The sequence below is a fragment of the Pteropus vampyrus genome, unplaced genomic scaffold (assembly GCF_000151845.1).
Source record: "Pteropus vampyrus isolate Shadow unplaced genomic scaffold, Pvam_2.0 Scaffold301, whole genome shotgun sequence".
NCBI classification, from domain to species: domain Eukaryota; kingdom Metazoa; phylum Chordata; class Mammalia; order Chiroptera; family Pteropodidae; genus Pteropus; species Pteropus vampyrus.
The window spans coordinates 1,713,073-1,727,281 of record NW_011889082.1 but is presented as its reverse complement, the minus strand read 5'-3'; the positions used below and the strand labels follow the sequence as shown (position 1 = coordinate 1,727,281).

Sequence of the window (14,209 nt, the reverse complement as noted above, 5' to 3'; positions counted from 1 at the left end):
ATACATTTACCTAGCAAAATATCTCCTAAACAAAACCTGTTTAAAACAAAGCAAATATTTTTAAATGGCAAAACATGCAGTATGGATAAGAAAAGTTTATATCCTTATATTATAAAGAAATCTTGAAATTTAAAAGGAGGAAGAGGTACAGAAAAAGAAATTGCCCAGTAGGAAAATGGGCTAAAAATATAAATGAACAATAAACAAATAAATACAAATGGCTAATATGCTTTAAAATTTTTTTGTCATTAGCTATCAAAAATGCAAATCCAAGTGAGATTTCTTTTTCAACTATTAGATATATATATATATATATATATATATAATTGATCATACTCAGTGTCAGAGAATGTATAAAGAAACAAAATATGAAAGCACTATTGGTGGCTATATAAAATAGCATGACCTTTCTAGAGAGTAATCTGGTAGTAGATAAAAAAACATTCAAAATGTACCCAGATCTAGCCAGCAACTCCATTCTTAAGAATTCATATTAAGAAAATAAATGGACCGTTGCACAAAGATGCACATATAATAATTAATCATAATACCAAAATACAAGATACCACCTAAATGTCTATTTGGAGAATTGCTTAAATAAATTGATACATTCATATATAACACCAATAAAAGATGTTATTTATTACAATGAAAATATGCCCAAGATACAATTGTCAAAGTTAAAAACAAATTGCACGAACCAGTTTTTATATTTGTATTTGTAAGGCAGGGAGAGAGAGTGCATATATGTGTGAGCAGAAGTTCATACACAAGTGTCACAGTGAACATATATGCATTCAATGAGACACAAATCCTAAGATGTGACAGTAATCTTGTGAGCAGATGTGCAGTAACTACTGAGCAGAAATGACTTTTTTTTTACCTTCTTCTTTGTACCTTTCTGGATTTTCTGCATGTTTTACATTAAGCATATTTAATTTTTATAACCACAATACAAAATTACTATCATTTAAAATAATGTTAACTGTCATAAACCTGAGGTTCTGTAAATTTTCAAATGTTATTCCTTTTAATACAAAATACTGATTAAAAATCAGTTAATATAGATACTAAATGAAAATGTACATTTATTCCTCTTTCAAATGACTTCAAAATCATAAATCCTTCATAGTTGTTTCTATTCATAAATCATTTAGAATTTGTAATTTCTTTTAAAATGTCACTTCAAAAAATAAAAATGAAGCAGAAATGTTTAAGTGCTAAAGAATAGACTTGGCATAAGAGAATACACTTGCTATGTTATCTATCTTTGAGAAATAACTTGCATATGTAAAATCCTAGAGACTTTGATTCTATAGCTCAAAAAAATCCAGCATCACTTGGTACGTTAACTTGGGAGCTTAACTTATGCTTGTTATTTACGCAGTATAATGAGAATTCTCAATTAGCCATGGGTAAGATTATCCACAATAAATCTTGCTTTTCAGTTTAGCTATTGTACCCAGAGTGTAAGGAGTTTAGTTATTTCCTTTGTAGATCTCTCAGCTCTCTTTACTTTTCACAAAGCCAGGATTCTAGAAAAAGGATATAGGCTCTGGAGTAAGACTGCTGGGTTTAAATTTGTCTTTACCATGCATTACCTGAGTAATTTATTTAACATCTTAACATACCGTTCAAACCTTGGCAATTTACTGATCATCTAGTATCAGTCTTATCACCTATGAAATGAAATAATGAAATAGGTTTACAACCACCTAGTCTAAACCCCTGGGCTAGATATGTCACATGACTTAGAAATTTTTGAATTTTAGAGAATAAAGCCATATATACGTTAACACCACAGATGGATCTAGAGCAGCAATCCATAATCATACACATTAACATCTCTGTAGATAAATGAATGAATGTTCAAAGTGTGGCAAAAATACCTTAAGCACCCCATCTAATTTAGTTCAGGTTTTGCAGCTAAATTAGTTTTGCCACAAACTTAGGGAAACTGGTGATTTTCAGAGCCTTCTGAAATTCAGAAGTGAATATAAGGGATCATGGATCTATAGTACCTACTTCCCTCACAGACACTGTGAGGATTTAGTGAGTACATATAAAGTACTTACCCCAATGCCTCACACATAGGAAGCACTAAATAAATATTGGTTATTGTTATAAAATGTTAACTAGTTACTAAATGAGATGCACGACTATGCAAGACCGCTAAGGGAGTCAGCTGACTTATATTACCTGGGATGGAAGGATGGGGTAAGTAGTGGTCAAGAGAAGCAAAGATTGTTATGCTACTTAAAATAAAATAAAATAAAATGAGAGCTGACTGACCATAAATTGCAAGAAAATAGTGCATGTGTTACACTGAACTCTTAAGTAAACATTTATTTCCTTTTGATAAAAGGAAGTTTCTCCAGCAATTAAGATCTGAAGACATTTCACATTTTCTGTTTCACATGTGGTTTCCTCCTCAAAATTCTATCCAGCTTTCTTCCTAAAAGTGAGTCTACAGTGAAACTTTTGCTCAAGGTAGGACCCAAACTGGTTTCTCCTTAATGTAAAAAAAAGTAGTAAGTTCTTGTTGATCACATAGGTTATAGTAAAATTTGAGCAGTTAAATAGTAAATTCAGTAAGTATGTTGAACTTTATGTCCCAAATTTGCCCATTTATACCTTCTTTGTTCTATTGGTTTTCCTCATCCAAACTCCTGGAGAAACTATATGAACTATAGGGGCAATGAAGGGAATTATCACTTGTTAAGTACTACTCTATGCCAATCACTGGATCGTATACTTTAAAAATATCCTTTATTTAATTTTCACAAGTCTGCAAGTCAGCAGTTATTATCCTCATATTACATATGGCTACTGAATTAGTAAGTTGGTGAACCAAGACTCAAACTCGGGTTTGACTAAATCAAAAACCCATAAGCTATTTGCTCTAGACCATCTTGCCAAAGGATAAGCTTCATTCTCACTTTCTTGACTAGTTGCTAGCTCCCTTTGTGTTCCCATCAAGTATTTTTAAAGTGCACATAATCATATGGAATTTATATTATCTCTCAGATTAAGAGCATTTGTTTCTTTCTATAATTTCAAATTTGAATCGCACTTGCAGTTTTTATCTTAATTTATCTCTGAAAAAATAATAAAAAGATCTCCATAAATTACATGTATCATCTTTAGTTATGAGCATATTTATGTGCATATTGCATTACGTTTCCAAGCAATTAGCAGCACAATTATAATCGAAAAACCCTAAACTTGGTAGTGACTGTATATATAAAATATATATTTAGTTGAACAAATATTCTGGTCATAAAGATTTTTAAGGAGTATGACTCCCAAATATCTCTCTATTACCACTCTAGAATTTAATGACCTTTTACAGAGTATCTTCTTTATGATACATTAAAATCACCCTTTCCACATATTACACTCATTCTGTTTATGTCTGACTTTCCAGGAGATAACAAGGTTCTCTCTAACACACCTGTCATTTTGCTACTTCATTGATTTTCACTGAAAGTTTATAACAAAAAAGAAAAATACAAATAAATTTGAAAACAGATTTTAAGGTTCTTCTCCTCCTTTCTCTAGACTAAATAAGTAACTTCCATGGCTTGAATTTCTCCTCCCTCCTGTCAATATCCATTTTGCTGTCCTTTTCAGTGCCTCTCCAATTGTTCTACATTCAGAACGAATTGTGGAGAAAATAACTGAACATTATTAGAGTGCTTAGCACTCTAAGAGCTCAATGACTAAAGAAAAACAATATTCTAAAGTCATGCTCATATTTAAAAGTACAAAACTGTTGATACATATTCAATTTTTAGAATGCTATGAGCCTAAACAGTTATTCTAATCTTAAATTCATATTATTAACTTTTAACCATTATTAAGTTTCATAATGTTTTTGATGGACCACTGATGGGATTTATTTTCTATTTGCAGATAAGTAATTTCATAGATTGTTACAATACAATTAGGCTTAAATGCATGCTCAGTAAATTGAAAATATATTTTGGAATCCATTATTATCAAAGACTCTAAAATTCTATAATATGATGTAGGAGCCATTCCTTGATTCTATTACCATTACTTATAAATGCTACTATAACCTAGAACTTTCAAGGTTCTATACATAGATAGTAGCTTACAGAAATTACTTTTAAGAATCAATGTTCTTAACTACCATGCTTGAGATTATGAAATCCAAGTAATATTTTAAGTTGTATAAAAATGATGATGCTTATTAATGTCACTTTATGAGCAAGACATGTTCAATATGCACTTTATATTTTAATTTTTATAATTTTTACATTTATATATTAAATACTATACTACTTTTTTAAAACCAATTGTCATTGGCCCTAGTAAAGAGTCAATAACTGTGTATCCTGTGTAGGGTGTTAATTCAGTAAATATTACTGAAAAGGAATAGAAGTAAAGAAAATGCCAAGTCTAATTCTTGTTTCTGGATCTACAATGGATCTAGAAGTATATAACTTTATATACTTATAAAGAATGCAAGAACAAAAAGAGAGACATAGTTTGCTACTCTATAGACCTTGCAAAAAGGAAAGTAGTATGGGGCACTGGTTCTGAAATCTTATCTTCTAATCAAATACTACTCAGAGCCCCAGAGGAAAAAAATACCAAAAAAAAAAAAAAAAAAATGGCAGTGTTTTATCATCTTGAATGGGCTGGCAATTGCATTTCAACTATGTGGAAAGAGAGAAGTAATTTGGGTACAAACATAATCTCAAAGATCAATGATGATGAACAGCACACATGTACTCAGACTCTATGTCTATTCCTCTCACCCCACCACCTCCCACAACCCAATCCGCCTCCGCCCCTGCTCTTTTCACCTTTATTAACGCTATGGAAAACCTCTTTTTAAAGTACTGTTGTAGTAGAAGCTGAAGTTCACACCAAACTGCTGCACTTGCCTACATAACCAACATACTACTGAGTTGGGGAATCATAACGACAGCACTGTGTTAGCCTATTAATCCACCAGATAATTAACATATGCTGATCTCCATGCTGGATTTCATAAGGATAGTTGCTATATTTTACTATTTTTAATCTGAATTTTCTCTGATACAGGCTTGATGTTCAGTAATCTGTGAAACAATTGCAGAAATGCATGTGGCATGTACACTTAGCTGACTGCCATTTTAGGATATTAGACCTAGGCACCACATGGGGTGACATATGGGCACCAAAGAAATGGGGAAACACTAACATAAGAGTCATATTTGTGTTCTCATTAAATGACCATGAAGAGTACCCAGAAATTTCACATTATAAGGCACCTCAATACCTATAAACTCTGTGCTAGCATTACTTTTCAATGCATGCCTTTACTCCTACTTTAGGCAGGCTGAAAAGGCAGGTAGGAAGGAGGAGTTCTCTTGTGGTTCCTATAGCCCCAAAGAAAGCTAAGCTATCAGAAGCAATTAAAAATAATAACTTACCAAAAAGAATTTTTTTCTATATGACTCGTTTTTATAATGAAAAATAAAAACAAAGAACACACAATCCCAGAGACCTGTAAAAACACTACTAGAAGACAGAAGGCAAAGTATACATTTGACATTACTCACTAGCCGTCTATCCCTTGAGCCTAATATCCAGGTTGACTCACCCAGTGTGAATGAAGTTACCCCAACATACACAGGTTTAGAAGATGTTGCAAAATACTGTGTTAAAATCAATGACTGGTCCTTTAATCCAGCAATTTAACCATGATGTCCTTGGTTTTGCCTGTAACTCACATGTTTCTAATACTTGTCAGATCCTCTGATTTAAATGCTAATAAACTTTCTGTGAACTGCAGCCATCATCATCATCATCATAATTAACATAATATGTGCAGAACAGGCTGATACTATTTTGTCTTAAACATATACAAGTAGTGAAAGGAAATAAAGTTCCTTACCATATTAACTATTATCAACCATCAAGAAAGGAAAAACTTACCTCAAAATCTTATATAAAAGTAACTGAAAAAAATTTGAACATGAGATCCCATTTTGACATATTAAAATACTCTATATGTTGCATATATGGTTCAGAATTTATAGAGAATATGTGATCAATTACCTCATATTCTTTCCATGAGCCAAACACAATGTATTCTCTACCATAAAATGCCAGAATGATCAAGTGGCCTAAAATATTAAAAGCAAGAAGAATTAGATAAACGTTAAAAATGAATCCTTTAACTTCTAGAAAATATGTGATTATTTTAAATTATTAAGTTTGTGAATAAATGTTGTCATATAACTGAATTATTTCTAAAGTATTTCTTTGCAAAACTATATCTGTATTTTAAAAGTTTTCTATTTAGCCAAAAAAGATAGTCTTGATTTTACAGGGAAGGGGAGAGAAGTTTCATTTTTGAAAGAATTAGAATTCTAAGAATAAATATATTATTCTAATAATCAAGAAAAATATAATTTAGGGAAAAAATAAAGAGAATGATGCTTCGTAAAAAAATCTGTACTTTTAAATTGTTAAGATGAGAGATGAAACAATTCTGAGAATCAGACTGCTAACTTTTTGTATATAGAGAAGCAAAAGTGGGAAATGATTAGCAACTGACATATCTTTGTTCATTCCTTAAAAATAAATGTGTTTCCTAAAAATAAATAAGCAAAAATGCATATACAGGTCAAAACACTGAGGAAATTCATAAGACATGCATGATTATTCAGTTTTATGGAAATTTTAAAAAGAAATCTAGTTCAAGGGAAAACGAGCAAAGTTGTTTTAAGCTAATGATTTTTATTGGCTAATAAAATAAATTTAGGGTAACACTGCTATACAAACATGAACTTACATGTTCGTTTATATGTGTTATATCATTTTTGCCCTAAATTTGGCCCATAACATATCAATTTAGTACAGAGTATATCTGATCATTTAGTCAACTATAAATGGCATCATAGTTGCCTGGCATGATTTAGTTTTGTTTTCTTTCTTTCTTTAAAGGTAAAGGTGACATTAAGTGACAGTTGCCATAAATTTTTATGTTGGTCCATTAAACTTAGAAAAATAACAAAGCAAACAGGCACAGCTGAGTATATATGAACAGGCAATAATATAAATACACATATTTGGGGTTACTTGAACAAGACAAGGATCACTAAAATAACCACAGGTGTTTGCTGTGTATTTAGGCGATTACAAATCAGATACAGCAAAAATGCTAAAATCTACATTAATTAACACATAGTTCTCAAAAAGAACTTAGTAATTTTAACTTATCAGATTTTCCTGTTACTTTGTCATTTTGAAATTTTCTGACTTGAAGTATTATAGTACACATTACAAACTAAGTAACAATACTTTGACTTTGAGCAAAATGACTGTTATACATACTCCTTTCATTTTTTTCTCCAACTACACTCTTCTATATCTAACTTGTTAAGTGACTATCAAGTTAGAAAATTCAAGCTAATCTATAGTCATCTGCATCTTCTACTCTTCTTCAAACAAGTTACAAGTAATATATTATCTTTGGACACATCTTTTACCACCTCATTCTGATACTAACACAATTGTTCATGACCTCTTCTTTTCTTGTATTATAACAAGTTCCTCAGCCACCACACTAGTTCACTGATGATACAAATTTGCCTTTGCCACTTATCATTTTAACCTTAAAATCCAATTCATTTCTTAAAGCCTGTTCTCATATAAAATTATTCAATTATTCATTTAAGAAAGAATTACAACTGTGTGAGGTACCACACACACAAATATTGAATATACATGGTCTGCACACACAAGTAGCTCACACACTACCTGACAATCACAGCAAGATGCTCCCTCCCTCAAAGCTCTGCCTTGGTCCCACAAGAACGTATTTTCCCTGTTTCTTCTTATATTCTACAATGACTTTTTCTCACATCTCTAACATAGCTATCCAAAATACCTTTTCTTTGCTTTTCAATATTTATTGAGTTGCTACTATGTGCTTGGCAATGTGCTACAAGTTGATTAGGTGCTGGAGGATACAATGGTGAGCAAAACATAATTATTTTGCATTCAGATTCCATCTCATCTGTTCTCTCATGTTGTCCTCGCTAAATTGGCTTTGTAATCTTCCTGGAACCCAGTGTTCTTTAAACTTTTTCACTTATTTTCTCATACCCCCCCAAATAACAGTAAATAAGTCCTGCTGATTTGTCACTCATGTCATGTCATGATCCCTTCCAGCACCATCCTGAGACCTAGAAAAAAGGGGCCATGCACTTTAGAGAACACACTTTGGCCCACTGCCCAGGTGCTTCCACATAAAGTGAGAAATCTGCACAACACAGGGTCATGCTCTCTGACTCCTCTGGAATCTACTTCAGCAGAATCCCAGTATCCCAAAATCCCATGCTGAGCCCTGGACTATCAATCCCAGGGCAGAAGGTAATATAGGCATACGCACCTGCAGGCCTGAGGCGTAGTCAAGAGATAACTTGTAAAGGGTGAGGCGAGGTTGCTTGGGGAGTGAGCATGTGAACATGCTATGGTAAAGAGCCTAGGATATGGAGAAAGGGAGGTAGACTGTAGGACAGGGATGAGGTGACAGAAGGCCAGTTCTCCCTTTGCCACTATGTTCTAGAACAGAACTGAAATATCTAAGAATTCTAAATGGCCATCCATGTCATTATAAAGTTATATTTGTCAAATTAGGAGGGAAGAGAATATTTTATTTAATAGTTAGCTGATTTGTAACATTTAAGTATGTAGAAATATAATGAATGAGTTTCCATTTGTATTCTTGCACCCGTAGTGTTAGGGTTTATGACCGCAAAGACCCTTTATTCACACTTTGAGCAGCATCCTTATACAGTATATGGTTTGCATAAAAGACTTTGGTGTGAGAAGACCTTACCAATAGTAAGAATTTGGACTACTTTGGTATTTGATTAGTTTTTCTCACCTAGTGGTTATCTCAATATGAAGAATTCTAACTTCAGACTGCACTGAAAAGAAAGTTTATGCTATTTCATGTGTGTATTTACATACATACGTATGTAAATGTATATGTATACATACCATATTTCCCCAATTCAACAACTCAAGGTGCTAAGAATAGCAAGGAAAAAAAAGATAAAAACTTAATTTTTTGGTCAAAAAATGCTATGCAGAGGGATTACTTACAAAGCTAATGTGTGAATCTTCACTGGCCTGGACATAATATTCAATTAAGCATAAAAGGTACAATTACGTTCTACAATTTTACAAGTGGACAATTGCACCATATGTGTAAGTCAGAGTTACATATTCATTGATGACAAAAAAATTGCTTTTATCAGAGTAGAATTATATTTTAACTCTGATATTTAAAAATTCCTAATTTAATGTTTTTGGGAATATTTAATTCTTCAACCTAATATCATTGAACAGTTTAACAATATAAGCACATAAGTCAAGAAAAAAATTCATTATTTTAAAATCTGCAGAACAACTGGCAGCAGCTAGTGGTTTTATCAGAAATACTGTATCCACATAACATTAAGTGCTAATTTCTCTTGGCTCTAAGTAGCTTGGTATTCTTCTCTCCTAAAATACCAAAGCAACATTAGCACCTCTGTATCTCCTCCTGTCCTTAAGCTTAGGTTAGCATTACCTTGTTCAAAGAATTGAAACAGGGTAGCCATTGCCTAAACTGATTAAATGCTACTAATTGAAACCGTTATATTTCAACCCACTTCTATTCTTATGCAAATATCTTCTCATTAAATTAAATGCCTTTATTGTCCCTGTAGCAACAACAGAATATATTAAAATTTAAACTTTGTAAAATATTGGTGAACATGTTGAACATTTTTTAAGGGATAGGACAAAAAGTACCAAAAGGTAATCAGATTTTCATGTGACTCCACTGTTGCCTTACTTCTCAGCAGAAGCTATTGATAATTCATTTTCAATTCTCTTATATCAACAAAGTAACACAAGGCTGGGCAGTTTACTCACTTCTGCTCTTAAAGTTTTTACATAGAAGAAAAATTTGGAGAGAGGCTAAATGTTTAAATAAAATAAGGCTCACTGTACATATTTACTAAAATAAATAAATTTACCCTATTCTTTAAATTCTATCCTTTGTATAGCATAATAAGTATTTCACCTGTTTAGTGCATATTTGTCCTATTGATAATTGCTCTTGTAATCTTTGAAAAGATCCTACCCCAAGATTTAAATCTGTGAAGAGGGATCACTTCATAGTTTACTCTAAAAAATTCTTAACCTAGTAACCAACAGTGAAAACGACTTAACAAAATATCCCTCTTTGAAAACAATTCTGTTTCTGATTATATCCAGTTCCATGTTACCATTTTCAGATGCCACCTTCTTCACAACCTACCACAAGGAGTAAACTAGAAAGATAATGACAATACTAGGCTACCACTTTGAGTGCTAATTCTAGACTGCAATACTACTCTATATAAACTTATGATGTTTTATTTTTCACTTTTTCGTTTTAGAAACCAATTGAATAGGTAATAACTCCATATTTACATAGCACATCTGAGATCAAAGTAGTTGAGGAATTAGTTTAAGAATAATTAGCTATCAAAGCCGGGATTCTAACAGATCTATTTTATTCAAAAGATGAGGACTCACATCTTTTCTAAACAATTTTGCAAGCTGACAGACCTTATACAATCAGATTTTTTTAAGTTAAAGATATAAATAGTAGTGGTTATTTGTGTATATGGAATTAGCATGAGTGTTTCACATAGCATAGTTTGGGCATTTGTGGAAATTTTACTGTTCTATGCAAGTACTACGACAGACTTCCATCAATATTGTGACAGTCCTGACAAATATCTATATTCATTACTTGAGGAAAGTAATCTTCCCACAAATCTGCGTCATAGTGAACTTGTGTTTGTGTCTTCAAGAGTGAGCTGTGATTTCATATTCACAGACTGAACAACAGTGCATATCCATGCCTCATGATACAGTCATGAAATGTTAGACTGTGTTGCAGGTCAGTCTACCTAACTGCTAAACTATAATTCAGAATAACTGATAGGCAGAACTGTTCTATTAAGTGCTATATAGTGACTATATAAAATAAAGATAGAACAAAGTAGGCAGCAGTAAAACTTCAGAAATACCATTGAAGATAACAAAAGTCACATAATAAATTTTTCTTTAGGAAAGCAATTCAGTATTGTAACAGGGATGCCTAAATTCAAGTATTAAACTCTCTGTGGCCCTACTGGATTATTAAGAGGAAAAGAACATTAAAAACATTTCAGAAATTGATAATCTAGTGGTAAAACTTCCAAGAGTTCTGCCTGGTAAAGATAGCATTTATACTGAATTAGGATAATAATTCATCAGTTAGCAGGAAAAAGCTTCTCTGTGATGACATGCTGATCCCTGGATTTATGATACCTCATAATAAGATCCTCTAGTAGAAACCAAGTATATAATATCAGGTGGATGTAGTAAAATACCTCAATGGGAAAATGTCACTGTGGGTAAGCTATTATTATAGAAATGCAAAAGAGCATGCCACTTAATCACTAATAAACATCTCTACGAATAGCCAATTTATTGTTTTAAAAAAGTTTATACTATACCATTTACTTGTTTTATGTCATGTACTTGCTTAGGAAGTTGATTTTACCCTTAGCTAAAGCTGTGTATTTTCTAATCTGTTTAGGGCAGCTGTCAAGCAATCAGAATAAACCATACCATTTTAATAAGCAAGTCTTTTAATAAAATATAATAGGTCACAAATACCTAATTTCTGCTCTTTACTGTAATTTGCAGTTTTTACTATAACTGCCACTTTAACAATCTTTTCCCAATGCTGACACAAAAGATGAACAAATCAAGAATATTAGCATGTATGTATATTACAGCTTGTTGCTGTCACAGGCTATAGTTCTACTCCCTACTCCAGCAGCTATACCAAGACCTGTTTCTTTTGATGAAATCAGGATCTGTTTCAGGTTGTGAATGTATCTGAATTAATCTTTTTTTAATGGCTATGTAGCAAACACATCCTAAAGGATACACAGGAGAAATGTTGACAAAGTTATAGCACAGTAGTACACCTTTAGGAATATCACATTTACTATTACTGTGGAGAACTGTAGATTTTACTACTTTATTCTTTCTTTTTCAATAAATTCTCTGCTAAATTAGTTATTAGTTCGTAATTTCAAAAAACACTGCATATATATAGTTCAAATAGTGTTTTCTTAAATTTTATTAAGCATTAGTGTTATATGCACATCCACTTAAATTATATATATAAAACTACAAGTGCTGTCGCAAAATTTAAATAAATGAAGGATCTCAAAAAGGAAGCACAAATATTATTATTTTAATTTTTAAAAAGCATTATGACTATTTTGCTACTGTTTTAAGTTTATGATAAAAGCCTTTTAAAAAAATTCCCTGAAAACTTTATATGATAATCCTTTTACCTTTTGTTTTGTTTTATTTTGAGCTTACTATTTTTTTTAATCAGTAACTTTTTAAATTTGGTACTATTATTGTTATTTTAACACTAGAAATCCTGTATACAAACAGTAGTTTTATAAGAAGTTTGCCCATTTTTGAAAGGCTAAGCTTCCCCAAATCAAACGCTTACTGTGAAAAGAAAACCATGACAACTGTTTGTACCTCTTGTTTTATTATTACATCCGGCTTGGTCACTCTTAGAAATTCAATCTATCACCGTTGCTAGGAGTCTGTTGCTGTGCAACCTAGAAGGGTATGCTGCGCTTTCAGGCTAAGGAGTGCTAATAAACCTGTAGGCTTCCCTCTATGGTATGACTAGTGTGTTTAAAGGGCTTAATACTTTTCAAGAGTGATTGGCTCACAATTCAAGACACATCCTATTAAAAACAAGTCACACTGAGAGATTTCTAACAAAGGGACAAAATGCTAAACATACACAAATATTCAAAATGTATCCTCAGAATCCCTAACTAATTTGGTAAAACAAACAAAGAACAGATTATGATCTACATTTCAATTATACCACCTACCATCTCCAAGTTTTTATTTCTATATACTCCTCTAAAAGGTCGTAATGGATATAAATGAACTCAGAAAGTTTCAGGGATAAAAGAGAAAAGAAAAAAAGTTTCAGGGGAAAAAAAGCAATACAAAGTATCTTCAACTTTAATTTAAAATATATATATATCATTTTAAGTTAAATATATGTTAAATATAAATATATAAAATATATATACACACATATATCTTAGACTTAAATAAACTCCAATAATTGGAAAATAAATTTAATCTAGAAACCCAGGAGTCATGACATTTGCAAAACTAAATAACACTCTCCTTGCCCCATAAAAAAAAGCAATGAGAAACTGAAGAAATTCTAAATTTCACTTTATAAAAATAGATTATTTTGTTTTTCTTTTCATTCCTTTAGGTTAGTAATGATTTCATATTAATTCTAAAATCTATTCTATCCTATCATATGCATATTCTCTATAACTTTAAAGATTAATACTCAATAAATTATTCACATAAATTCACTACAATTAGATAGCATTACTTGAACGTAAGTGAAAAAAAAGAGAGAAAAATATTGCTAAAAAAATTTATGTGGAAAAGAACTTGAAAAGTGAGCAGAGTATGAGACAGGACTTCTATCTGCTTTTTAAAAAATGAACTGACTTTTATTTATTTATGTATGACAGGTCTTTCCCATAAAGTATTTGGAGACAAAAATAGATGAAGTTGGTCTACCACAAAATAACAAAGGCCACACAGGTAAATACAAATAATATAGATGTTACAGTAATCTTAACTATGAAAACTTATCCAGAACTTTCCAGGGATATTCTGACTATATTAATATTGCCCGCAGCTTTTCAAAGTTAAAAATAATAATTAAAAATAAATAAATAAATAAATAAGCCAGGCGACATTTTCTCTATATTCATGGCAAAATTTAGGCCTCCTAACTACTCTGAACCGGGAGCACTTTTTAAAATAATCTGTCAACTATACTACCTTATGCTTTTTTAAAGAACCATGTATATCTGTCCTTCAATGGTTGTGTTTATTTCTTCTCTTTGTGCAACATAGGAAGCAGAGTAAGGATATTAACTATTTCTCTAAAAGTACCAAGTAACAACAGAGGAATGCAAAACAACTATCCAAAAAAAGACAATCCACTAATAAAGGAGTGTCAGAGCAGGCTGAGAGGCAATGCAAAGACATATGACCAAAGAACTGAGAT

The 14,209-nt window shown here is 31.7% G+C and overlaps 1 protein-coding gene across 7 annotated transcripts in view; it reads right to left on the bottom strand.

Moving 5' to 3' along the window:
* The window catches only part of RFX3 (regulatory factor X3), a 254,136-nt gene that overhangs the window by 217,841 nt on the left and 22,086 nt on the right, over window positions 1–14,209 (bottom strand). Inside the window, exon 1 of one of the 7 annotated variants that reach the window (XM_023521267.1) lies at window positions 6,076–6,144. The exons of 5 other annotated variants lie outside the window; for them this stretch is intronic. The gene's annotated coding sequence lies outside the window, so the exon portion shown is untranslated. Of the gene's footprint in view, window positions 1–6,075; window positions 6,145–14,209 lie in introns of those variants that run through there. One more of the 7 variants, XM_023521265.1, reaches the window with a different exon arrangement.